Source organism: Pelodiscus sinensis, chromosome 3 (genome assembly GCF_049634645.1).
Source record: "Pelodiscus sinensis isolate JC-2024 chromosome 3, ASM4963464v1, whole genome shotgun sequence".
Taxonomy (NCBI): Eukaryota; Metazoa; Chordata; order Testudines; family Trionychidae; genus Pelodiscus; species Pelodiscus sinensis.
Genome location: NC_134713.1, coordinates 114,449,770 through 114,476,424, shown reverse-complemented (window position 1 = coordinate 114,476,424; position 26,655 = coordinate 114,449,770). Strand labels below are relative to the sequence as shown.

The 26,655-nt window shown below is 42.1% G+C and overlaps 1 protein-coding gene across 4 annotated transcripts in view; it reads left to right on the top strand.

Moving 5' to 3' along the window:
* PRKN (parkin RBR E3 ubiquitin protein ligase) overlaps nt 1-26,655 on the top strand; it is a 1,191,290-nt gene that overhangs the window by 1,006,747 nt on the left and 157,888 nt on the right. The window lies entirely within an intron of this gene.

The window sequence follows — 26,655 nt, the reverse complement described above, 5'->3', positions numbered from 1 at the left end:
TTGTTTGCTGAACTAGGAAGTTACAGTAACTTGTCTTCTGTGAGTAGGTTAGCATCTGTCGACCTTGGTACAGCTTCCTATCCATCTGTGCAGTGGTGCATGTAAAACACTGAGTTCCCCAGATTCTCTGAACGAAACTACAAAATAAAGGGTGGAGTTGGAAAAGTGATGTGAAACAAGAATGACTAAATGAAAAGTAATGCCTCAGATTAAATTTTGGGATTGGTTAAGAAGACTAAAATCACAAATAATTTTTGTTCTACTCTCTATCGTAAAGTGATAAAAATCAAGCTGCAGGCTGTAGCTTCATTCTTCATTATTTTGAATCTGCAGTTGCTCTGTAAATAAAATGTACCTAATTTAAAGGCTTAGTATAACAACCAGTTCAGAAAGCTGTTATGATTTCTTTTAAGGATTCTCTGCTTTAGTAGCTACTGACCAGATTATGTGACTTGATATTGTGAAGGGACACACTTCACCAAGGCAAAGACTGGAAATGTTAACCCAGTCTATGAGCCACATTCTCAGCACTCCCCAAAAATCTACACCAACATGTGACAGACAAGGGCAAAAATCAGGGCTCTGATATTTTCTCTCAATCACCATTCAGGAAACAAAATCCTTAGAGAAGATTATGTTTTCTGCAAACTCACATGGCAAGAGTCATGCGATGCAGTCTGTGCCATGACCTAGGGATCTTAGTGTGTATCATAGAATCATAGAATAATAGGACTGGAAGGGACCTCAAGAGGTCATCGAGTCCAGCCCCCCACCCTCAAGGCAGGACCAAGCTCCGTCTACACCATACCTGACAGATGTCTATCTAACCTGTTCTTAAATATCTCCAGAGAGGGAGATTCCACCACCTCCCTTGGCAATTTATTCCAATATTTGACCACCCTGACAGTTAGGAATTTTTTCCTAATGTCCAATCTAAACCTCCCCTGCTGCACTTTAAGCCCATTACTCCTTGTCCTGTCCTCAGAAACCAAGAGGAACAAATTTTCTCCTTCCTCCTTGTGACACCCTTTTAGATATTTGAAAACCGCTATCATGTCCCCCCTTAATCTTCTTTTTTCCAAACTAAACAAGCCCAGTTCATGAAGCCTGGCTTCATAGGTCATGTTCTCTAGGCCTTTAATCATTCTTGTCGCTCTTCTCTGTACCCTTTCCAATTTCTCCACATCTTTCTTGAAATGTGGCGCCCAGAACTGGACACAGTACTCCAGCGGAGGCCTAACTAGTGCAGAGTAGAGCGGCAGAATGACTTCACGAGTTTTGCTTACAACACACCTGTTGATACAACCTAGAATCATATTTGCTTTTTTTGCAACAGCATCACACTGTTGACTCATATTCAACTTGTGGTCCACTATGACCCCTAGATCCCTTTCCGCCATGCTCCTTCCTAGACAGTCGCTTCCCATCTTGTATGTATGGAACTGATTGTTCCTTCCTAAGTGGAGCACTTTGCATTTCTCTTTATTAAACCTCATCCTGTTTACCTCTGACCATTTCTCTAACTTGCTAAGGTCATTTTGAATTATGTCCCTATCCTCCAAAGAAGTCGCAACCCCACCCAGTTTGGTATCATCTGCAAACTTAATAAGCGTACTCTCTATCCCAATATCTACATCATTGATGAAGATATTGAACAGTACGGGTCCCAAAACAGACCCTTGAGGAACTCCACTTGTTATCCCTTTCCAGCAGGATTTAGAACCGTTAACAACAACTCTCTGACTACGGTTATCCAGCCAATTATGCACCCACCTTATCGTGGCCCTATCTAAGTTATATTTGCCTAGTTTATCAATAAGAATATCATGCGAGACCGTATCAAATGCCTTACTAAAGTCTAGGTATACGACATCCACCGCTTCTCCCTTATCCACAAGGCTCATTATCTTATCAAAGAAAGCTATCAGATTAGTTTGGCATGACTTGTTCTTCACAAACCTATGCTGGCTATTCCCTATCACTTTATTACCTTCCAAGTGTTTGCATATGATTTCCTTAATTACCTGCTCCATTATCTTCCCTGGGACAGATGTTAAACTGACCGGTCTATAGTTTCCTGGGTTGTTCTTATTCCCCTTTTTATAGATGGGCACAATATTTGCCCTTTTCCAGTCTTCTGGAATCTCCCCTGTCTGCCATGATTTTTCAAAGATCATAGCTAAAGGCTCAGATACCTCCTCTATCAGCTCCTTGAGTATCCTGGGATGCATTTCATCAGGACCTGGTGACTTGCTGACATCTAACTTTCCTAAGTGATTTTTAACTTGTTCTTTGTGTATCCTATCTTCTAAACTTACCCTCTCTCTGCTTGTATTCACTACGTTAGGCACACCTCCAGACTTCTCGGTGAAGACCGAAACAAAGAAGTCATTGAGCATCTCCGCCATTTCCAAGTTTCCTGTTACTGCTTCTCCCTCCTCACTAAGCAGTGGGCCTACCCTGTCCTTGGTCTTCCTCTTGCTTTTAATGTATTTATAAAAGGTCTTCTTGTTTCCCTTTATGCCTGTAGCTAGTTTGATCTCATTTTGTGCCTTTGCCTTTCTAATCTTGCCCCTGCATTCCCGTGTTGCTTGCCTATATTCATCCTTTGTTAGTTGTCCTAGTTTCCATTTTTTATATGACTCCTTTTTTATTTTGAGATCGTGCAAGATCTCCTTGTTAAGCCAAGCTGGTCTTTTGCCATATTTTCTATCTTTCCTACACAGCGGAATTGTTTGCTTTTGGGCCCTTAACAACGTCCCTTTGAAATACTTCCAACTCTCCTCAGTTGTTTTTCCCTTCAGTCTTGCTTCCCATGGGACTTTACCTACAAGTTCTCTGAGCTTATCAAAATCTGCCTTCCTGAAATCCATTACCTCAATTGTGCTGGTCTCCCTTCTACCTTTCCTTAAGATCATGAACTCTATTATTTCGTGATCACTGTCCCCTATACTGTCTTCCACTTTCAAGTTCTCAACTAGTTCCTCCCTATTTGTTAAAACCAAATCCAGAACAGCTTCTCCTCTGGTAGCTTTTTCAACCTTCTGAAACAGAAAGTGTAGTCTTCGTGTATGTAAGCTACGTGATTTCAGAGTCAGGGTCACAGATAAGTTTTCTTTACCACAGTCGAAGAAAAGGAGAAAAATTTGGCACAAGTCTCTTTTGCATGTAGTAGTATGCCATATATACAATTTCCAAGTTCCAAAAAGCATCATAAGACAAATGCATTGTGCATTTGGGACTGAAGGCATTAACTGTCTTTTTATATGCTTCTGTTCAGTATCCGTTGCAATTAGACTATGATCTTTTTAAACCAAATGTGAATCTGAAGATGTTTATCTTTAACTGAAGAAATGTTATGGAGAAATCTTTTTCTCAGTTACGAACAATGAGAAATGTAGTGGTGCCACTGGCTGACCTTCAGTCTTGGCTAATCCTTCCCACTTTTTTATTACTCATAAAATATTAATTAATTTTCCAAGGTATTAGCATTATGCACTGTTATTCTGCTTGCATTGCTATTCAACAGACCTATCTCTCTCTCTTTTATTGCTCAGATGTAAAATGTTGACATGTTTAATACAAGAAAACAGCAACAAAATATGAAAGACATTACAGATTGTACCAACGGGCCTGGGTACAGAAAAAGCTGTGTTAATCAAGGCCCAAGAAATCTCTATAAATAAAACATGTTTGTCTTTTCTTCTACTATCCTAGGATATTGCTTCCTTTCTATATATCAAAGAAAAGATTGGAGTTAAAAACGGATAACCTGATAAGGTTAGAACTGAGATCCTAGGGAATGGATGCTTTTGTTTACACATACATTCTACACTCCTAACGAATTCATATCATTAATCTTAATTTATTATAGTGAGAAGTAGAAGTGATATTTTAGATTCAGATTCTCTCATAAGAGAAGGACCTTTGTGCATCACTTCAGCAGTAAAGTAAAGTATTTTAAGTCATCACATCCAGCCAGACAGGGATTCCCTTAGAATGGGAAGGAAATCCCTAGATAGTATAGAACTAACATAGCTATAATGTAAGACTCTCTCTTCGCCTTCACCTTGGCGTAACATGCATGTTTGGAGCATGGCTAGCCTGAGTACTACTATGCTCTAGGGATCTTTGGTTGTTGACCTTTCTGTTTCTGGCCAAAGCCAGCCAGCTGTAAAGCTGCTGTAAACTATGAGGACTAGGCTGGCAGTGTAAATGGCTATAGGATAAGGTAATCATAAGGGCTATCTTTGTAGCCCTTCCTCCTGTCCTCCTCAGCTGATTACAGAATACCTGAGTGAGAATCTCAACCTTACTATGTGACATGTATTCCTAGTAACATGAGAAATGCCATACACTTGAAACAAGAATACAGAAATTGAGTCCTAAAATTCCCCCGTTCTTCAGCAGATTTTCTCTTCTGTTGAGAAACTCCCACTGAATTAACAGAATTCTTGCAAAAGATACATGCCCTTCTTGCGGGGCAGGTGGAATTTTAAGACTGCAGGACTGCAAGTATTTACTGGAAAATAAATTGTATTCAAGTGCAATATCTTCCTTAGTAGTTGTATTTATCTTCCGCAAACCAAAATAATTAAAGCTAGGTATTGCATGCATCGGTTACATTCTTTGAAGAAGTTCTTCATTATTTTTCCATAGTTAAGGAAGCATATTCCAAAAGCAATCAAAATAGTCTACACATCATCTGCAGTGTATTCTGTGGGGTCCGTTGGAGCCCAGGAAGCCTGGGAGCCTGTCAGGAAGGCAGCTGGGGAGTCTGGGAGCTCAGTGAACCAGGATACTTGGCTCCCTGCTGATCGGCCGCTGGGCAGCCTTCTTTGCTACCTATCCGGTTTCTTTAGAAAGCTTTCAGTGGGTCTACAGCTTCTCAGCATTTTCTTTTAGAAAACTGTTCCACTGAAAAATTTTCAACCAGCTCTAATCTTAAGAATAATAGCATCAAAATACAGCATCAAAAAAACCCACCCAAAATATAAATGCAGGTAATAGAAAACAGATTTGAGTTTACATATCTGTCACTTATAAACATTCACTGAGACAAAGTTCAGTACATTTTGCTGGTTAGTATGCTCCTTATTTGAGAGGCAGCGTTTATGCTTAAGCCATCTTATTTTAGGGCGATTTTCATATGTGGTACCTTATCAGGAATGATTTTAAATCTGCGTAAGGATAAGTGTTCAGTTAAATTGTTTGCTTTTATACTTCACTAGTGAACATGTAAAATTAGATATTTTAAAGATATTTAAAAATACAAAAGACAGTCATACCTATTTTTGTATTTCAGAAAATTATTGGCAAGCCCCATTAAATGGATTTTTCCAAATCACTAAGCTCTATAACCAGATAATGAGTAACAAAGGGTACGCCTACACAGCAGGGTTATTTTGGAATAACTGACATTATTCCAAAATAACATAGTGCATGTCTATACTACAAGCCTTTATTTCAAAATAATATCCAGCTGGAGGACATGTTACTCCGACTCATGGTAACCCTCATTTCACAAGGAATAAGGGAAGTCGAAGGAAGAGTTCTTCCTTCTACTTCCTGCTGTGTAGACAGCACCCAAAGCCAAATTAAGCTATTTCAACTTAAACTACACAGTTGACGTAGCTGAAGTTGCGTAGCTTAATGTGACTTTTGCCCTGCTGTGTAGATGTACCCAAAGAGCGTTACATGCAACAATCTGAAACTTTGCCTTTGTTTTAAGATGTGGGAAAAAGTGAGGATAGAGCTTGTTACCTTAGATATGATCTCATAGTAGCACTGAGATTGTAAAAAACAAAAGAAAAAATATAAAACACAGCAAAAAGATATCAAGGCTTTTTGTATGTCATTTGTGAAGCTTTAAAGTGGAAATCAGGGAGACAGTCAATAACTACTACTAAAATTGAATGGCCACTCTTCATTACTATAGTTTATATTTCTGTTCTTTTTCTGCATTTTATTACATTTGTGCTTTTAAGAAAATCCGCCATAAATATATTATTATGGACAAGGTAATGTTTGAGGATATTGTTGAGATTAAGGAGCTGACTCCTACCAGAAGTGTTTCCGGACATCTTACTGTGATTTTTTTCAAGGGGAATGAAAATGAGACAGACATTTTCCATTATTGCTAAATGCTGAGTCGCTAGCATTATGCCACAAGCTCTAGGCAGTAATCATGTATTGCTTTCTTCTATTGAGTGGGTACTCTAGCCTCTAGAAAGTGGAATTCCATCTTGTTGACACATTATGCTTCAGTAGCTAAGCAAGTTGTTTCATTGCAAAAATATGACAGGCTTTCATAGAATGACTGAAATTCTGTTTTTTTCCTGGTAATGTCTAACATGGTTTGTAATGATCTGTAAAAACATAGGAGTCTTTAATGTGGTAGAATACTGATGAGTTTAAATAACGCCCTTATCCTATAATAACAGACTGCAATTAGCATGCCATACTGCTGCCAAAGAACCTAATTTCTAGTGGCTTTGCCTTGCAGTATTGCAATTCATTGATCTTGTGACAGATATGAAATTCAGATGTCAGCAGTGACTGGATAAAGCAATCTGGAGAATGTTTCCATTATTAACAACAGGGACCTTATTCGTTCACAATGCTGGAAACAGCAAAACAAATAGTTTATATAAAGAGAACAAATCAATTACTTATATTCAGTTCAATATGTATAAGAACACCTGCTTTTTTTTCCTTTACTTCCCAGCTGCTTATAGAACTATATGATAGACTGGCAATGGAAAACATATGTGTGTGTCTGTGACCCTTTTTGTACGATGGTTGAAATGGTAGTCTTGTATTGCTTCCCTAAACAGTGTGGAAAGGCATTTTTGTGGAGATGATAGGGAAGCACAGATGAGGTTTGACTGATAATTGTACTAGCCAAATGGGTACTGGCCACTGGCCTTCCTGACCTGTAGCATGCTTTTACAACAAAGTTCTGACATGGATCTCAGGGGGTAACACTATATTCACACTGGTCAGGAACATTGTGTTGGGGGATAGACTATGATTAAGTCTAATGGTTGCTACAAGCAATGAGTCAAAACTGGAACCAGCTATCCAGTGATGTGATTGTTAATGTGGAGGTGCAGGGATGGCAGAGAACAAAATTGGGCCTTTTTCTGAATCCACCCCATTTGCAAAAGAAAAATGGATCAATTTTATCCATTTGGGTATGAAACAGAAATGTGTTAAAATTCACACCAATTATGTTAATTTGTTTTTAAGTTGGAAAGTTGAAATAAAATGAAAGTTAAATCACCTTTCATTCAGGACCTGTTTCTTGAATCTCAGTCCTTTACCTAAGCCAGACTGCTCCCCAGAAAGTCATTTGGGATCTAATTTTTGGAGGTGCTTAACACCCAGATTTTCCACTGTCTTAATTATGAGTTCTGGATGCTCAACCCGCCTGCCTCAGTATCTCCACCTGTAAAATGGAGGAATAACAATTACTATAGATGAAAGGTGAAAGTGAATATGATATATGATATTTGTAGCTTCTAATAGGTTGCCTCAAGAATTTATCTTACAGATTTGGAAAAGAGACTTAGAAAGGAGAAGTGACTTACCTCATAAATACAGTGATCTAGTGAGCAGAGAGAACTCTGAATCCCATCTTGTCTCCCCACTCCAAGCCAGTGGAAGGAAGAGGATGTCTAGAGAGATGTCTGGAGGAAGGGAGACTGAATCTAAGGGGTCTTTTATAGCTGAACCATTAGATTACATGACATTAATGAAGTCTGCAGTCTTCACATAAGCTACACATAAAGCTGTCTGCATTTGCAGGCTGTCTCTTTAATGAAGAGAAACTCCACTTAGTGGGTGGATGCGGTAACACTGCAGACCACCTCTGATGGAGAGAGATGTCATCATACGGCCAGTCAAGAAAGATGGTGGGGGCAATATTAGCAAATAAGAGGAGGTAAAATCTGTTTGCAGGAAGCTCTAGAGGATTCTTTTTGAGGTACATGAAACCAAGCTATGTCTGCCTGATGAGTATGTATCCCTGGTTCAGCCTGCCATTTCTACAATCAGGAGAGGAAGGAGAAAAGGGGAAAAACTCCAGTCCTAAAGGACTCCTTTAGGACCATAGGGAACATCTGAAACTCTCTCCACTTATCTCCTTGTAAAATGATTACATTTTAAAAATATATAAGGCAAATAAAAAGGAATTTGTAAATTAACATAATAGGCAATAAAGTAGTAAGATTTTGCTGTGAATAATACATCACCAAGGCATAGGAGATGAGACAATAATGCAATCAACTAAGAATGTGTTTTCTGGGATTGGTGGAGATCAAAGACAAGATCCCAATTATGTAACAGGCTTATTTGAGCAATCATCTAAACACTTCACATTTGACCAGAAGTGAGGAACACCTGCTGAATGAAGAAGAGTATTTATACATGCAAAATAAATAAATAACATCAAAGTAGGCTTATATAGAGCCTTTCGTAATAAGGCATCCCCAGAAACTTTGGATTCACATTACTGTATTATTGCATTAGAATAAAATGCAGGAGCTGCTTAATCAATAAGAAAGGATGAAGGAAAAAGGCAGGATTAGAATAATAAGATTTTAGATTAGAGTGAGCCTATTGATCTAACATCATGGTTTAGCCGGGATAAATTCAAAGTTCTGAATTCATAGGAATTACAAGAATGCTTCCTTATTTCTCTGGCTTAATTTTTTGGAATAACCAGTAGACGAGTTTGAGAAGAACTTAAGAAAAATCAGAACACTGATAGAGGCAACAGCTTCCATAAATACATATATAACAGGTCCCAGTGTGGACATTGTTTTCTGCAGCTTTTATACAAATTCAGATCTGGCATTGTTCTGCATCCAGTTTATTCTCAGGTAAATGAGAATGTGTGACAGGGGAAGGATCACTTGATGATTATCAGTTCTTTTTACTCCCTCTATGGGGCATCTGGCATTGGCCACCATCGGAAGACAGGTTACTGGGCTAGATGGACATTTGGTCTGACCCAGTAAAGCTGTTCTTATTGTCTTATAAATGACCACACAAGTCAGAGTGAGGAATCAGAGCCTAAGTCCACTCTGCGCAAATTAAAATGTAAAGAATAGTATCAGTGATAGCCTGTGCTACCAGGATGGGTCAAACTGAGTAAGTGCAGCCTAGGACTTTTAGTTCGGGTGTCTGCTTTGTGACCTTTGTGGGTCTGCATACATGCAGAGGGGACTCCTGTCCTGAGATATGCAGGTCTCAAATTCTTGCTTATGGTTATCATTCATGTGACTGGTACCTGTGTACCTAACTAGGGATGTAAGTCGACTAGTCCCTTGACTCACCACTTACCCCCACCCAGGGTGCAGCTCGCAAAGCTCGCTCTCCCTCCCCCGCCGTGGCTTGTAAGCTACCCCCACACCCTCCAAAATGGCCCTCTCCTCCCGGCTCCCTGTGCGGATGTGAGCAGGGGAGCCATCCGGCGCGGCCATTAAAGATGTAGAATTAAATATGGCATCAGCCGGCGGGAGCCTGATGTGTCTAAAAATTCTCTAAATGCAGTTAAAAGCATTTTTTTTAAAGGGGTAGAGCTTTTTTTGACCAAATGTGATCAGGGGCTCCTTTTAGAGGGGCAAAAGGGGCAGTCCTTTAGTTTTTTGTTTTGGTTTGACAACTTTGTCCCGGCTCTTCGTGCTGGATCCACTGATATCTTGGCTTTTTGCCCAGAATGGGTTGGCCACCCCTGTACTATGTCAACCTGCAGGGTGGGGCCCGGTCTACTTCCCTGTTTATAGAAGCCCTGAGACTATGGAACTGGTGTATTACACACCACATCCATCCCTGACCTACCTCCTGGGGATATTCAGTGTGACAGAAGACACCTTCAGCCGTATCTTCCCAGATCATCATGAATGGGAAATAGACTCTCAAGCCCTCAAGGAAGTTTTCCTCAAATGGGGACAGCCAGATATTGATCTATTCTCAACCAGAGCCAATTGAAAATGCCATCTGTTCTGCTCAAGAGCAGCCCTGGGAAAAGGATCTCTAGGAGACGCTTTCTCTCTAAAATGGGACCCTCCTAGACGCATTCCCATCAATTCCTGTAATGCGTCGGATTATCACAAAAATGAGGCAAGAACACACTCATGTGGTCTTGATTGCACCAGCATGGTTGAGGCAAACTTGATTCCCTTACCTGCACCGATTAGCGATAGTGGGTCCTCACATCTTTCCCCCACAATGCAACCTCCTCACACAACATCACAGCAAGGTTCTCCATTCCAATTCACACAGAGTTCACCTCTACGCATGGCTCCTTCATGGCTCCAGAATGCCCAAAACACCTATTCAGAAAAAGTAAAACACATACTAATTAACAGTACAAGAGAGTCCAAATGAAAAACTTTCCACATGAAAAACTCTGAGGTTCTCGGAATGGATCAAAGGCAACCATCCCACACTGTGCCCATCCCCACCGTATTAGACTACCTATTCGAACAAAAAGAAAAAACAGGCCTCTCTTTCAGTACTGTTAAGGTTCATGCAGCAACAAAAGCAGCCTTCCATAGACCCAATGATGGCACTTCATTCTTTTCACACCCTTCCGGGTCTCCAGAATACTTTCCCTTTAGTACAGCCTCCAATTCCCGCCTGGGATCTGAATCATGTCCTCAAAAGTTTAACTAAACTGCCCTTTGAGCCCCTTAGCAACTTGCTCTTGGCTACAGCTCTCCATGAAAGTAGCCTTTTTGGTAGCCATCACCTCATGCGGAAGAGTCGATGAGCTAGCAACACTAATGGCAGACCCGCTGTGCACAGTGTTTTCCAAAGACAGGGTAACCCTTCAGCCACACCCCAAATTCCTACCCAAGGTCCCATCTCCGTTCCACATTAATGAACCCATATGCTTACCTGCATTCTTCCCTAAGCCACATGCCGATCCATTTCAAGGGGCATTACGTACCTTGGACATTCTAAAAGCACTTGCTTTCTACCTGGATCAGACAAAATCAGGGAGAAAATGAACCACACTCTTCTTATTGTTCTCAGAATGATCCAGATGTCAAGCCATCTCCTCACAAAGGATATCCAAATGGATGTCATTTTGTATTCACACTTGCTTCACCGTTCACAATAGCAGCCACCAGATATCATCACTGCTCATTCTACCAGAGTCATTGCTTCCACAACAGTTTTCCTCAAGAACGTACCTCTGGAGGACATTTGCAAGGCAGCCACTTGGTCTTCCAACCACACATTTGCAAAACGGTATGCTCTTACCTTCACCATTGCTCCCTCCATAGCGGTTGGACAGGTGGTGTTATCAATTGAACTAGCAGGGCTCCAAACCTGCCTCCATGACACAACTACTGCTTTGTAGTCACCCAGGATGGAGCACGCACAGGGACATCACTTGAAGAAGAAAAGAGAGTTACTCACCCTGTGCAGTAACGGGAGTTCTTTGAGATGTGTCCCCCCATGTGTATTCCATTACCCTCCCTCCTTCCCCTGCTTTGGAGCCTCTTCTTGGACTGTACTCAGGGTAGAGAAGGAATGGAGGGAGCTGCGCCACACGTGTGCCTAACAGACACCAGTGGCATGAGGAGGCACCATGGTGCATGCGCAGCATGACAGAGCACTGCTAGAAAAATCTCCGGGCACCAGTGCGAAGATTCACCACCACCCAGAGTAGAGCACCCACAGAGACATGCGTATCAAAGAATCCTGGTTACTGCACAGGATGAGTATCTCTCTTTTCTGCAACCATGCGCATGTGTTGCAATATAGTTAATTATATGGTCCCATACTGTTGTTTCACATTTACTGTCCAGCTTGGATAGAGCACAGTGAATTAAAAATGATCTATGCTTCACCCTGGGTCATGTATGAGAGTCCCCTCACTTCCTGTGTTATCTGCTTGGATTGCAAGTCCAGGCATTGGCTGGAAAGTAGGCTTAATGGGATGGTTATTCCTACTTTCGAGCAAGCAGGCAGTGAGGGACAGATACAGTGCTTTGGCTGGAACAAAGCTGGCTTAGCATGATGGAGAAGTAACTTACACCTTGTAAAAGACTGTAGTAAATGTTTCCCTAGAAGGAAGGAACTGTGGGTATGTCTACACTACAAAGTTAATTCGAACTAACAGACGTTAGTTCGAATTAACTTTGATAGGCGCTACACTAGCGCTCCGCTAGTTCGAACTTAATTAGAACTAGCGGAGCGCTTAATTCGAACTAGGTAAACCTCATTTTACGAGGACTAACGCCTAGTTCGAATTAGCTAGTTCGAATTAAGTGCTGTGTAGCCACTTAATTCGAACTAGTGGGAGGCTAGCCCTCCCCAGCTTTCCCTGGTGACCACTCTGGGCACCACCAGGGAAACTCTATTGCCCCCCTCCCAGCCCCGGAGCCCTTCAAGGGGCACGGGCTGGCTACGGTGCCCGTGCCAGGTGCAAGCCTGCCAGCACCCAGCCAGCAGACCCTGCACCTGGCACGGCTCGAGCCAGCCACCCGCTGCCACCCAGCCCTCCACCTCTTCCCGGGACCAGGCTGGCTGCTCCCAGGAGCCTGCCCGGGTCCGCAAGAGACGGGCGCCCGCCTGGTCTAGTGCGGAGATCGTGGACCTCATCCACGACCTCCGCACTAGGCACAGGAAAGTGGCCATCTAGGGCAGGGTAGCTGCCAGCCTGGCCACCTGGGAGCAGGTTTGCATGAAAATCAAAGTGGTCCACTGAGACCCCCGACCCTGAGCCCTGAGTTTATAATGTCCGTACTGGGTCAGACCAAAGGTCCATCTAGCCCAGTAGCCCGTCTGTCAACAGCGGCCAACCCCAGGGACCCTGGAGGGGATGGACCGAAGACAATGACCAAGCCATTTGTCTCATGCCATCCATCTCCATCCTTCCACAAACAGAGGCCAGGGACACCATTTCTACCCCCTGGCTAATAGCACTCCATGGACCCAACCTCTATGACTTTATCTAACTTCTCTTTAAACTCTGTTATAGTTCTAGCCTTCACAGCCTCCTGCAGCAAGGAGTTCCACAGGTTGACTATTTGCTTTGTGAAGAAGAACTTTCTGTTATTAGTTTGAAGCCTGCTATCCATTCATTTCCTTTGGTGTCCTCTAGTCCTTCTATTATGGGAACTAATGAAGAACTTTTCTTTATGCACCCTCTCCACCCCACTCATGCTTTTATAGACCTCTATCATATCCCCCCTCAGTCTCTTCTTTTCTAAGCTGAGAAGTCCCAGTCTCTTTAGCCTCTCTTCATATGGGACCTGTTCCAAACCCCTGATCATTTTAGTTACCTTCCCCTCTCCCACTCTCTCTCTTCCCCTCTCCCACCTCCTTTTCCCAGTCTCCCCGAGTTTTGTTCAATAAAGAGAGTTTCTATTTTTGAACACACATGTCCTTTATTTTGTACATCAGGAAGGGGGGCTAGGGAGGGGTAAGTGGAAGGAGGTGAGGGAGGAATGGGGTACGAGCCCCCGATGGGGAGGACTGGAGTAGCTCTGTGGGCTTCTCGGGGTGGAAGCTCTCCTGAAGCCCCTTGATTGACCCCCCCTCTGGATGGCAGCCTGCGGCAAATGCAGCCGGGATGATGGCCGAGTGCTGTGATGTGCCGAGTGTGGGCACTCAGGGCACTCCAAGCCAGGACCGCTTTGCAAGCGGGGAACCCCTGAGGACTGTCTATCTGGGGTGGGGGTCAGGTCCCTTTAAGCACAGCCCTCGGCTAGCCTGAGGCAGCAGCTCCACAATCTAAGTCCTAATCTGATGCCCTGCCGGCACTGCTTCCGGCCATCCTTAACATCAATTCAGGGTCCACTCAGTGTAGACATGCTAGTTCGAATTAGCAAAACGCTAATTCGAACTAATTTTTTAGTCTAGATGCACTAGTTCGAATTAGCTTAGTTCGAACTAACTAAGTTAGTTCGAATTAGTGCTGTAGTGTAGACATACCCTGTGACTGTAACTTTCTGAACTTCCTTCCCAGAGTATAGTAGCTACGTGCAATTTCGTAAGGTCTTGGAGCAAATGGTCATCATTCTACTCTCAGTTTGCAACTAAAATTGTGTACAGTCAGAGTAAATCAACTGAAGACAATGAATTTACATTTACACGGGGTCAAGTATCAGAGGGGTAGCCGTGTTAGTCTGGATCTGCAAAAGCGACAAGGAGTCCGTGGCACCTTATAGACTAACAGATGTATTAGAGCATAAGCTTTCGTAGGCAAAGACCCACTTTGTCAGACATGCATCTGACGAAGTAGGTCTTTGCCCACGTAAGTTTATGCTCCAATACATCATTTACATGGGGGTAAAAAGAAAAATTGATCCTCAGCATGCTGGTTATAATACTCAATACAATACTTCTAGGTAATCTGTATAAAATTAAGATAGACTGGATGGTGTGTAATAAATGAGGCAGGTGTGCACTCTCTGAACAGCAAAAATAGCGTTAAAAGATTTACACATAATTTTATTTATTTAAAAACTGTAATTAAATGTAATTACAGAAAACAAATCATCTGTTTCAATTTTGTAAGGAGCAATTTCACTGTGCACAGCTTCTCATCACTTCTCTTTCAATAAATTGTTTAACAATGCCTCTAACATGCAGAACTTTATTTTAAAACTATTTACAATAAATGGCAAAGGTATTATTCTGTAATCAGAGCTCTGTATGCATCATTCTGAAGTGTTAAAACTGTTTTTCAATTATCAGAGTCCAAAAGAAACATCTGTAAATGTCTTAATTGCTGAAAAAACATCCATTTAATGGAAAACTCAAAACTTCATGGAAAACTCAAAATTAGACAAATAGATGATGCTTATGACATTTCAAATAAAAATTTACTTTGGAATAATGGACCAAGTATTTAAAGTTTCAGTCCAAAAGGGAACTTTAGGGGAAAGCTATAAGTGAGTGAAATTAGGTTTAGGGCAAAAGTTGAAGCTAAGCAATAATGCAGGGAGTAAAGAAAATGTCCTAAAATCAGAAATGAAAATAAATTGAAAATAATGTATTCCATCTATACAAGAGACATCCCTTCTATATTTAAAAAATACTCTGAATTTGGAGAAGAAAGAACATTTGTATGTCAGTGAGAGTTCTAAGCAATAATAGCTAAAATACAGTGTGTGCTTAAAAGAACACAATAAAGAAGGAAAGAAAAGGAAAAATTCTGTTGTGGATAATATGAATAGAAGCCTTCACCAAGGGCAGAGTGTCGTGGCTGGATAACCACATCTCTGTTAACTCCATTATAGCCATACATTTCTCAGAAATTAAATAATTGATACCACTGGCTTACCATCCTCCCCCTTCCAAGAGCTCTTATGTTAAATTGGGTGACATGCATTGCCATGATAGAAAATCTATTCTGTTGACACTTACAAGACATGAACTAAGAGATAAAGTAGAAAGTGTTAAGACACTGGTGGCTCACTTGTTCAAATGAAATCAGCTGGCAAAATTGCTTGGTTAACCTGCCATGATTTCTCCACGCCCACACTGAGCACACCACAGTAATATATTTTGTTCTAACCTTAACCTTTTAAATACTTTTATTTGAAACCAGTTGTTGTGATATATATACACACCCCATCCTGTATGAATGTGGGTAGGAGGGATGTGTAGACACCACAGTTAACTCCAGGGCTGGCGTTACCATGAGGCGAACTGAGGCAGCCACCTCAGGTGTCAGAATATGGCCGGGGGGGCGCCACTGGGACCCAGAGTTTAGAAAATTGTGTCTGCTGCTGGTGCATATGTATTCTCTCTGCTCTAGATGCACAGAGATGGTGGAGTGCCATGAGAGGAGTAGAACAGGAAGAAGGCAGAATTGAAACCTTTCAAAGTTTTGGTCCAAGCGAGGAGGCATGGGGGCATCATTTGAGCTCCCCTCCTCAAGTGCCAAAATGTTGTGGGCCAGCCCTGGTTAACTCTCTGGGGTATGTCTACACTACCACCCTAGTTCAAACTAGGGTGGTTAATGTAGGCAACCAGAGTTGCAAATGAAGCCCGGGATTTGAATTTCCCGGGCTTCATTTGCATATTGTCGGGCGCCGACATTTTTAAATGTCCACTAGTTCAGACTCCGTGCCCGCGGCTGCACGCGGCACGAACTAGGTAGTTTGGAATAGGAAGCCTAATCCCGGGCTTCATTTGCAACTCCGCTTGCCTACATTAACCACCCTAGTTCGAACTAGGGTGGTAGTGTAGACATACTCTCCATTGGCCTCTAGGCCTCATAATCCTCACAATCTAAGGCTTAAAGTGAAGGCACTTACTCCTGTACCTCAGGGCAGTGTGGCCCAATAGCCAGAGTCAGTATAGCACCATCAATGAAGAGGCTGGCAGTCCAGGTGGAGCCCTGGCTTTAGGTCTTGGTAATGGTGGAGCTATCTGCCAGTGGTTTAGCAGGGAATCCCAGCAGAATACAGTGAGTTCACCCAGATGAGAGATACCACTTGCCCACCCACCCTTGGTCACTTCCTACTGTAGTTGGTGTTTTGTCAGTCCATGAAGCATCAGGATCTCCAGGTTTCTCAGGCTGCTCCCTGGTGCTCTACTGGCTGTTGAAGCTTATTCACATCCTCTGGGTCCTCAGGTCTGCGGCTGGTTCTCAGCAGGAACTTCCACCACACATCCTTCCTCTCCAGCATCCCTCCTGACTGAACTGAGTTGCTTCTTTTATACTGACCCAGCTCCTTGAGCATGCTCGCTACAGCGAAAGGGGTGGAACTTCCTCTGCCTACAATGTAGCATTAACCCCTTCTGGCCTAGGCCTCATCCCTGCCACTCAAATAAAAAAATCAGATATCCAAGAGCAAGATATGCCAGCGATGAGCACCTTATAATATCCACAGAAGATACATTAAACATAATTGATCCTGGGAATACACAATCCTAACAAAAATGTGCAATGTTAAAGATTACCTACAAAAGAGAAAATAATAGGTCTTGTCTTGTTCTGCTTCACTATCATATTTAAAGAAGGCCAGCTGGGTGTGTGGTGGGTTTTTTTACAGTACTGGGATGTGTTTGTTTTCTCTTTCAACTAAAAAGTATATAAAGTCTTTTCTGTTTTTTTGCTGGAGGGCTTTTTGTATCTTTTGAACTTTCTGAGTCCTTAATTTAGGAGATAGGCATGAATTTCTAATGTTAGAAAACAAACAAGCAAAATAATCTCAAATCCACTTCCAGGCCATTTCTATACATCCTTAAGAAGCAAAATGCACAAACCAATGTTCTTTTGTCTTCATAGTTGAATTATTTTAACGGAAAATATACAGTTAAATAAAACATTGAAAATGCTTTCTCTGCAATTATTAGAATTAATGAAAACTAATAATATTAAATAAGGCTCAGTTGCCCAGAGTAAGGGGTAGGGCATAGCTTCACAGCCTCAGGTGGAACCTGAGAAGGAACTGTAACCGCAATTCTGAATTTTTAAGCTTGTAAGAACAAAGCATGCCTTGCCATAGTGCAGCCATGCAATGCAGTAATAACAAGAAAGACCCCCTGATATGGCCAGAATTGACTCTCCCTTTCACTTTGGACATGAATAGGGAGACCAGATTCTATGCCACTGGTATTATTCCTCAAGCAAATCAGTGGGGAGTGGGTGAAACTCTGTCTCCACTTACCCTTAGAGAGCTGAGTTGGTGCTCAAGGCAAAAGTAAAGTAGACATAGTCGAGTACTTCCCCGGTAGTTGCATGGAAAGAATACCCATCCTTCATTCTCTCTCATACAGGAGAGATTGAAGGAGTCTCCCATTAGAATATCTCATAATCTGGTGGCTGGATACCTCACCTAAGACGTAGCAGTTCCTTACTCAAATCCTTTTTCTCCCAGGTGTAGGGGGACTTGAACCACGGGTCTCCTACATCCCAAATGAGTACACTAAGCTAAAATTCATGAAGGAGCTGCTCCCTTCTGGCTTTTTGCAAAATCAGTATAGGCACCTCACTCCAAGAGAGGCTCTCTCGCTATGAATTGCTAGCAGAAATAAGTGCCTACGTGGAGCCTGGACTTTGGAGCCTCTTCCCATGAGAGTGGTAGAGCTTAGCTCACACTTCTCAGGTTGGCATCTCCCATTCGCTACAACTCCCTGTTAGTGTGCAGATTTCTGTGGGTCACATTCAAAGGCCCATGTGTTGGCCCATGTGTTGCAAAGGAACCTAAAGACCTAGTTAGGCTTTGTAAATTCCAATGATTTCCTAGGTCTGTAAAAGTTAGGCATTGTGAAGCTCAGACTAACTCCCTTTGTGCATCTAGGTATAAGTCCCTTCCTCTGAAGTCCCCATCTCTTCTATTTTATCTTAGAGATACAGCATCCTCTTTTGGTGCTCCCTCTTAGGCTACAAGTTGGGGAGGGAGAGACAGACACCTCTGAAGTCAGTGCGATGGGAGGAGAAAAGGCATAAGGCCCTTCTGAAGACACCATTGGTAAGGTTGTGGACCTGGTGTTAGCTTAGAGGCTTGAGACAGCAGAAGCAAAATGAGGGGGGAGTAGGCTTCATAAGGAAGACTGGGACAGGCAGCATCCTATGGAGGAATTGGGGCAGCAGCACAGTGGGGTGGAATTATACAGCGAGATAGGGTCCATATGGCCATGCCTATACTAGGAAACTAAATTTGACTTAAGAACTCCCATTTAACAAATTCAAATTAGCATGTCCTCACTACAAGGAAGCACTAAAATTAGTCTGAGACAGGATCCATTAATGTGGATGTACTTCCTCATACTTAGAGCCTCAGGAACCCCTCTGGAGAGCTGTGGGAGGCCTCCTGGGAGACCAATTAGTTCAAAATTAACGGCACCAGAGCATCCACATTAACGTTATTTCAAAATTACTATTTCAGTATTAGTGTTACTCCTCATGAAAAGTAGGAATACAGGGTTCAAATTCCATAGCCTATTATTTCAAAATAATGGGGTTGGTAGTGTGGATGCACCGCTTATAAATTCGCACTTGGGGGGTTATTTCAGAATAAGGTCCTAGTGTAGACCAGGGCTATGTGAGTGGATGGGTGCATCACATTGGAAAGTGCAAAGGAGGAAGCCATCCTCTGGGGACAGCTGGGGGTTCCAGAAGCTTCACTCCCTGACTTGGACCTCATTGGCTACTGAGAACTCTCCGGTGAGGTCAGAGAGCATCTTCGCTCCTTCACTACCCTAAGTAACAGGGAGCTGTTTCTCCATTGTGCTGGGAAAAGCAGCTTACATCTGGAAATTTGTAGGTTGGATTTCTGCCTGCTACCTGTGCTAACTGTCTAGACTTTCCATGAATGCATGTAGTAGCTCTGATTGACTGACATTCCCTAACAAACAGGAGAATGGAGAAAAACAGCTAGTCAGGTCTGGTTTTCTTCACAGATGCGTGGAAGAGTCTGTAAACCTGTAGGGAAAATTCATAGAGTGGTCAAGTCTGAGAGTCACGATAGATGCATACAGAATGGTTAGATATGTAGTGCAGAGATGGATGCACAGAATAATAGGCTATGTGTAATTGGAAGGGGGCATTGTGTGCAAGTGGAATCAATGGGTAATGTAGAATAAATTGGGATAGTTGTGCTGTGTATTATATCTACAGGGCGCGTGAGAGAGAGAGAGAGAGAGAGCATGGAAAGAATAGGACTAGTGTTGAATGACTTGGTGCAAATTAATGAGACCTGATACATAATTATTAAATGTGAGGGCAGTGTATAAAGGGGACATGTCTAGACCACTTTATGCCAATCAGTGTATATATTAATATTCATTATTGAAATGTATGGTAATTAGGATCTTTTGTTTTCAGATGTTTACAGGTATGAAATTTTTATCTAACACTATGAAAAACAAGTTTTATCCGGGCATAATGTAATGAAATAATTACTTACATTTTTATATGGAGAAGAGAGTAACTTTGTTAAGCTGCTTATGGAGTGCCATTAATCTGAACCAGTAACTGGCCATATTTTGCAATTATAGGAATGTCAGAAGCATGGAAGAGGTTGGTAACTGGTTTGTTAAATAAAACAGAGGGGAAAGAAACTTAGCAATAATTGTACATTGGAAAAATAGCTTTTTATGCTCTTTTGGTTCCTGCCAATGGTCTTTTCATAATATATACCACAAACATTCACTGTTCAGGGAAACACGTTAACGGTTTTGTATTTTTTTAGTACAAGCCAAGTGATGTTTGTCCCAGTGGGATATGACATTAAGTATTAGCAAACAATCTCTTACATGATTTCAGTCTATAGAAAGCTAAACATTTCAATCTCCATTTCAGTGTGACATATAACTATTCAAAATTGCATTAAAGGACATTTAATCCATAGAGAGCATTTCTGGAGAAGAGATGGCACATGGCAGATATAAATTGCTCTAATACCATTTACAAATGTTCCTTGATTACAGAATTCTTATCTTTGTAAAATCAACATGTTCTAATTCACTATGCTTCAGAAAAAATATTAACTAGATTCCTCCATATGGGTGACCAATGTTGGCTCCGAAGTTGAAAAAAATCAAGCCTCTACAGACTGAGAGGATAATTTTTTTTCCCAATGAATTTGGGAACCTTTTATTTTGAATTCTATAGCCTTTTCCAAAGACAGATATGAATGAGGATGTCAGAGATTTTGTGTGCCAAGATCAATGCTTTGCTAAGGCAAGAATCTCCTACACCAATAACCTGTACATTAACAATTCTATATAGTGTTAGCAGAAAACTAGGTAGTCACATTCATGGACTTTCATGAAGCCAAAGAAGTTGATGTAGGAGACCTCTGCACCAGTATTAGTTTTGTTCATATCAATACAATCAATAGTTTTCTTCAAGAAGTGTCCTGTATTTTTCTCACTGCACTCTCAAATCTGCTGGGTATAGTGTACCCTACAAGGATGTGTCTGCACTGGCATAAATTTCCGGAAATGCTTAAAACGGAATACTATTCCGTTTTCAGTTTTTCCGGAAAAGGAGCCTGCCAATGTAGACGCTCCTTTTCCGGAAAAGCCCTTTTTCCGGAAAAGCGTCTGTGGCCAATGTAGACACGCTTTTCCGGAAAAGAGCCCCGATCGCCATTTTCACGATCGGGGCTTTTTTCCGGAAAAGACTACTGGGCTGTCTACACTGGCCCTTTTCCGGAACAGTGTTCCGGAATAAGGACTTATGCCCGAGTGGGAGCAGAATAGTTTTTCCGGAATAGCGGCTGATTTTGTACAGTAGAGCATCGTTGCTTTTCCGGAAATTCAAGGGCCAGTGTAGACAGCTCGCAGCTTATTCCAGAAAAGCGGCTGATTTTCCGGAATAAGTGGCCCAGTGTAGACACAGCCCAACTGTGTGAAATGTTCTTCCTTTGCAGCATACTTGGAATGACCACAACCTCACTTCTTTTCAACCATCCAATAACTATCCACCTCTACTGACCCACTTCCTCTACCTCACTTGACAGAGCATCCATTTGCCAACAATCAAGAACTATCTTTTTGACCTAGAGATGCAAGTTACTTCCAAACAAGTCAAGACTTGTGAAGGAACAATCAGTTTCACACATACAGAATGGGAAGCGACTGTCTAGGGAGGAGTACTGCAGAAAGGGACCACAACTAAATGAGAGTCAAGCGTGACACTGGTGCAAAAAGGCAAACATGATTCTAGAATGCATTAAGAGGAAGTAAAATCCTGTTTAATTAGTTAACCTGTTAAATGTTTAAGATTAACAGGTTAACCGATGCTGCATAAGGGCAGGCTGGGGCAACCGCCACAGGCTTGCGTGACCCTGCCCACAGTGCACCCAGGCTGGGCCTGCTATAGACAAGAGTTGCTTCGGCCCCCGCCAGTTAACCGTAACCGGTAAGCCTCACCCATTAAGGTTAGCCATTCACATCCCTAGCTACAACTAGTAACAAAAAAAAAATCAGAAATGACATCAGTTTTGTCTCAGAAATTCCCAGAGAGTTGGAGATGCTATGTCACAATACATTTTTAAACTCAGAACATTCCATTGTCTTCTACCCTGAGGAGAAAGTTTTGTAATCAGATAGAGAAGGCAGGTCAGATGTGGCCATAAGACCCCGGGCTTGTTTAGATTTATAAGCGTCTATACAGCATACTGATCCTTCCATACTACTGCTCTTCCGACAACCAGTCACTCTAACTTTGGCTTCATGCTGATGCTGGCTTTCTCCCCCATGAGCTGCACTTTGGAAGAAGGGGGCAGCCATGCAAAAATCCCCAAAATTGATTTAATACTCAATTGCAGTTTTCATCTATATATTTATTTGTATTTCTACCCTGAAATCTGTCAGGTTGTCCCTGCAGTATCGAGCAGCTACTCTGCTGCACTGTTCCCCACTCTGGTAGAGCATGTTTCCGCAAAGCTCCTAGATGGGGAATTTTCCAGTGCGCTGAGCACCTTCAGTAGGGTTCTGATGATTTGCTCTGGGATTTTCACATTCTTGCTCTGTTCCACACTCTGTGGAACAGAACTTTGGAGCAAAACAGTCATACAACTGTCGCCAGGTAAATATAGAAGAGTGACAGCCTTTCTTTTGTGAAATGCTTTCTACTAATTTTGTCTTTAAAATTACTTTTTTGGTATAGGATTTCACATATATATGTGTGTGTGTGTGTGTGTGCTCCCGCAGTTTGATTCACTGATGTCTTTCCATCTTTTTGCTATATTGAATCTGTAACAGTTAGCTATTCATTCACATGGTATTTCTATCTTTTGTGTGTGTATGTAGTCTTTTGCCTTTCTTTTCATATGGTTTCTTTTCTCCACTTACAGAAAACTCTGAAATGCAGCATTCACCCACAACACTATTATTATTCTGTTTTAAATAGAACTATTTCTGGTGCATGTGTTCTTTGAAGATGTGTTCGCTGCTTCTCTATTTTATCTTTTCATTGAGAATCTCAAGTGATTTTACATAGAAAACAATGTGTGGTTATATACAAGGCAGCGAACAATGGCACTGAGAACAATTCATAGTGTACAGAACCCAAATTCATTTAATTGGTCTCTCTTAATACTATTTTGTTTTCTATTGCATTTTTACTTGTAATGCCCTACAAGTTTTTATTGTCTACACAGAATTATTCCTTTCAAAAGGTTCCATTTTATTTTATCAGCACCCACTAGTATTATTACAACTGAGGCTCTGTAATCCATTTTACAAACCCAGTTCTTCTGATCCCCAAATTCGGGCATTTAATTTGGAATGGCTTGAAAAGATGTGTGTGAGGGGAGGGGAATATTAAAGTAGAGAGAGGTATGAGCTGATCCAAATCCAAATTTTCTTTCAAGATTCTGGTTCAAGGCCATGCAGGCCAGCTGACAGGAATTCCAAGCCCCAGGAAAACACATCCACCTCCCTCAGATGGAGCCACAGTTCTCGCCACCAAGAAAAACCCCAAGCACCACCTCTCAAACAGAGGACCCCCTGGTTGGTCATACTCCCATCCCCCACATGACAGGAGGTTCCCTTCCTTCTCTTCTCTGTCCCCACCAGCAGTCTTGTGCCCCCCTTACCCTCTCTGCCCCCCAGCATTCCGCTGCACAGTTCTGCCCCCAGTGGTCTTGTGCCACCCTCCTGGTTATCTCCTTTCTCCTCGTCATCCCTGCCTACCTCTGCTCTCACCCCTCTGCTCTTTTCCTTTCCCTGCCCGGGTTCCTCTGACCCCCCTTGACTCTTACTTCCCACTTCTCATGCTTGGCTATATGCCCAGAGCTCTGGGTCCCTCCTTTTCTTCCCACCTTGGTCCCCCTCACCCTCTGTTCCCAGCTGGGCTCTCCCTTCCCAGCTTACCCACATGGTTATACAGTTTCAGTGATTGCTGCCACAGCCAAGCTGGCTCCTCCCCCTGGCTCTGCCTTCTCAGCTGGGGGCTGCTGTCCCAGCTCACCCTCTGGCCATGCAAGGTCCCTCCGGCCCCAGTGCTACAGCAGCAGCAAGAGGACCCTGGGCCCCTTTAAATTGCTGGGCAAGCACCCCCTTTGTATCTCCCGTTGGCAGGCCTGGGACATTGCTAGTATAAAGCAGTGACTCAACACAGTTTTGTATAGGTTAGTTACAAAATAAATGGGGAGTGATTGCAGTCATACTTTTTACCTGTCCTTAGATACTGCAGTGATGAGCAATCTGGTATTGCCAAAGATAGTGTCAGTAATGGAAGTTTCAGAAATACCTAAGATATGTAGATGGTAAGATAAGACTTTATTCTAAGAAATGTTTGCACTAAGCTAAGGAACATTCTTGTGTTGCTACATGTACATAATACAAAGAGGACAACGTTTGGTTATAACTATGTGATGACAATTGTACCAGGACATCAAGGGGAGAGTTGATCCTTGAGGCACTGACTCACCAACTTCTGTGGGATTAATCACATGCTTAAATTTAGGAATGCATTTAAGTACCTGGAATTAGGAGTCTTAGTCCTTAGTATGGCGCCATACCTATATTTAATGAATGTAGACTAGGAAATGTCTTTTCCAGTGTGCTCTATGAATATATTTCATTTTAACTACTATAGGTGGGACCTCCCTGGCCTAGCACCATGGGAAATTGACCATTCCTGAACAAGGGAATTTGCCAGACCTGGGAAGATCCCCAGCTGCCAGCCTCTCAGCCTACTTCTGGCTTTGATTTTGGCCTCCCCTTGCCTCCAGCCAACTGTGCTGCCAACCTTGGCTGGAACCCCTACCGACCGACTCCTAGACAAGTCACCAGATCCCCCTACCCCAGGGGCTCCTGGCTCCAATGCTAGTCTCTCTGCACCTGGGCACTCTGGTCCAGGAACACCCATGATCTATTACCAGACCAGAGGGTCCTGATTTAAGGAGGGTACACACAGTAGCGGATGAGCGTGCCCTTTAAAAAGCAATCAGTATGAGATGTTAGCATATTAAATATTTCTTTCATTGTGTTTGATCACATAACTGCAGTCCTTACTTTACTTTATGCTGTCCATGCTGAGAGGAAGGGCTACTTTGATTAGGACTTTCCTGTTTCATTAACATAGTTTTGGTTATCTGTGATGGTTTCCTAGTACACACATGGCAAGCTGAAATTTATACTAGTAACAGAACTTTCTTGCATGTCCTGTTCTTTTTGCTAATACAGGGGAGAGACCATTCTTAGAAATTCTTTACTCTGGTGCGAACAGGCCCTTTTTAGATCTAATTTTTAGTAATAAGTCTCAGAATGTTTTCCCTCTATATACTGTTTCAGTTTTGCAAACAGTTCACATACTGAAGAAAAGATAGAACAGAAATATTTAAAAGAGTGATTATTTTATTTCTAGAAGCACCCTTTTTTAGAAAAAAATAATATATTCTTGTGGTTTCATGTGTGGTAGAAATGGACAGATTAGGAGGAGACACAAAGGGTATGTCTAGACTACATGGCTCCGTTGACAGAGCCATGTAGATGAGGTTTCTAGACGTAGGGAAATGAAGCAGCGATTTAAATAATCGCCATTTCATTTACATCAAAATGGCCGCTGCGCTGTGCCGATCAGCTGTTTGGCGGCACAGCACGGTAGTGTAGATGCTCTGCGGACGACAAGGGAAGCCCTTGTTGACTGCCCCATTATGCCTCGTGAAATGAGGTTTACCGGGGCAGTCGACAAGGGCTTCCCTTGTCAACCGCGGAGCATCCGGACTATCGCGCTGGGCCACCAAACAGCTGATCGGCACAGCATGGTGGCCATTTTGATGTAAATGAAACGGCGATTATTTAAATCGCTGCTTCATTTTCCTATGTCTAGTAAACTCATCTACATGGCTCCGTTAACGGAGCCATGTAGTCTAGACATACCCAAACCGTTGTATCCCCATGCAGTATGTCCAACTGATACCTGCAATTGTTGTGGCAGTAATGTCAGGGCTTCTTACACACTGAACAGCAGTGGTTCTTAAGCAGGAGTATGTGTACCTCTGGGGCTATGCAGACGTCTTCCAGGAGCAAAGGGGGTACATTGACGCACCTTGATATTTACCTGGTCTTATAACGGCCTACATAAAAAACACTAGTATAGTCAGTGCAAACTAATATTTCATACAGATAATGTATATATATAGATAATGTATGTACATACCAGAATGCAAGTATAATATTTATATTCCAGTGGGTTTATTTGGTAATTATATGGTAATTATATGGTAATTTTGTAATTATATGGTAAGTGGTTTTTCAGTAATAGTGTGCTGTGACATTTGTATTTTTATGTCTGATTTTGTAAGCAAGTAGTTTTTAAGTGAGGTGTAACTTGGGGGTCCAGAAGACAAAACAGACTTCTGAAAAGCAGAACAGTCTTCTGGAAAGGTTGAGCGCCACTGTTGTACAATACTTGGTTGTGGACTGAAGCATTCAAGTAAGAATTAGCTGGTAACAATCCATGTTCCAGCTTGTCCATACCACCATAGTTCAAAGGATTCTGTTAAATTATCCCAGTTTTGAACCAGCCCTAGCTTTCTAAAATAAGTCATCTTAAGTGTGTTTTTAGGTTAGAATTAATTAGTAGAGAGGTTTGTTACATAATTAATAAATAATGAATTCTTCTGGGATAAAACGTTGAACATGCATGTGGCTCCCTATCATAACATGCATACCTAAAGTTTCTGGGTTCCTTGTAATGTGTAGCACTAC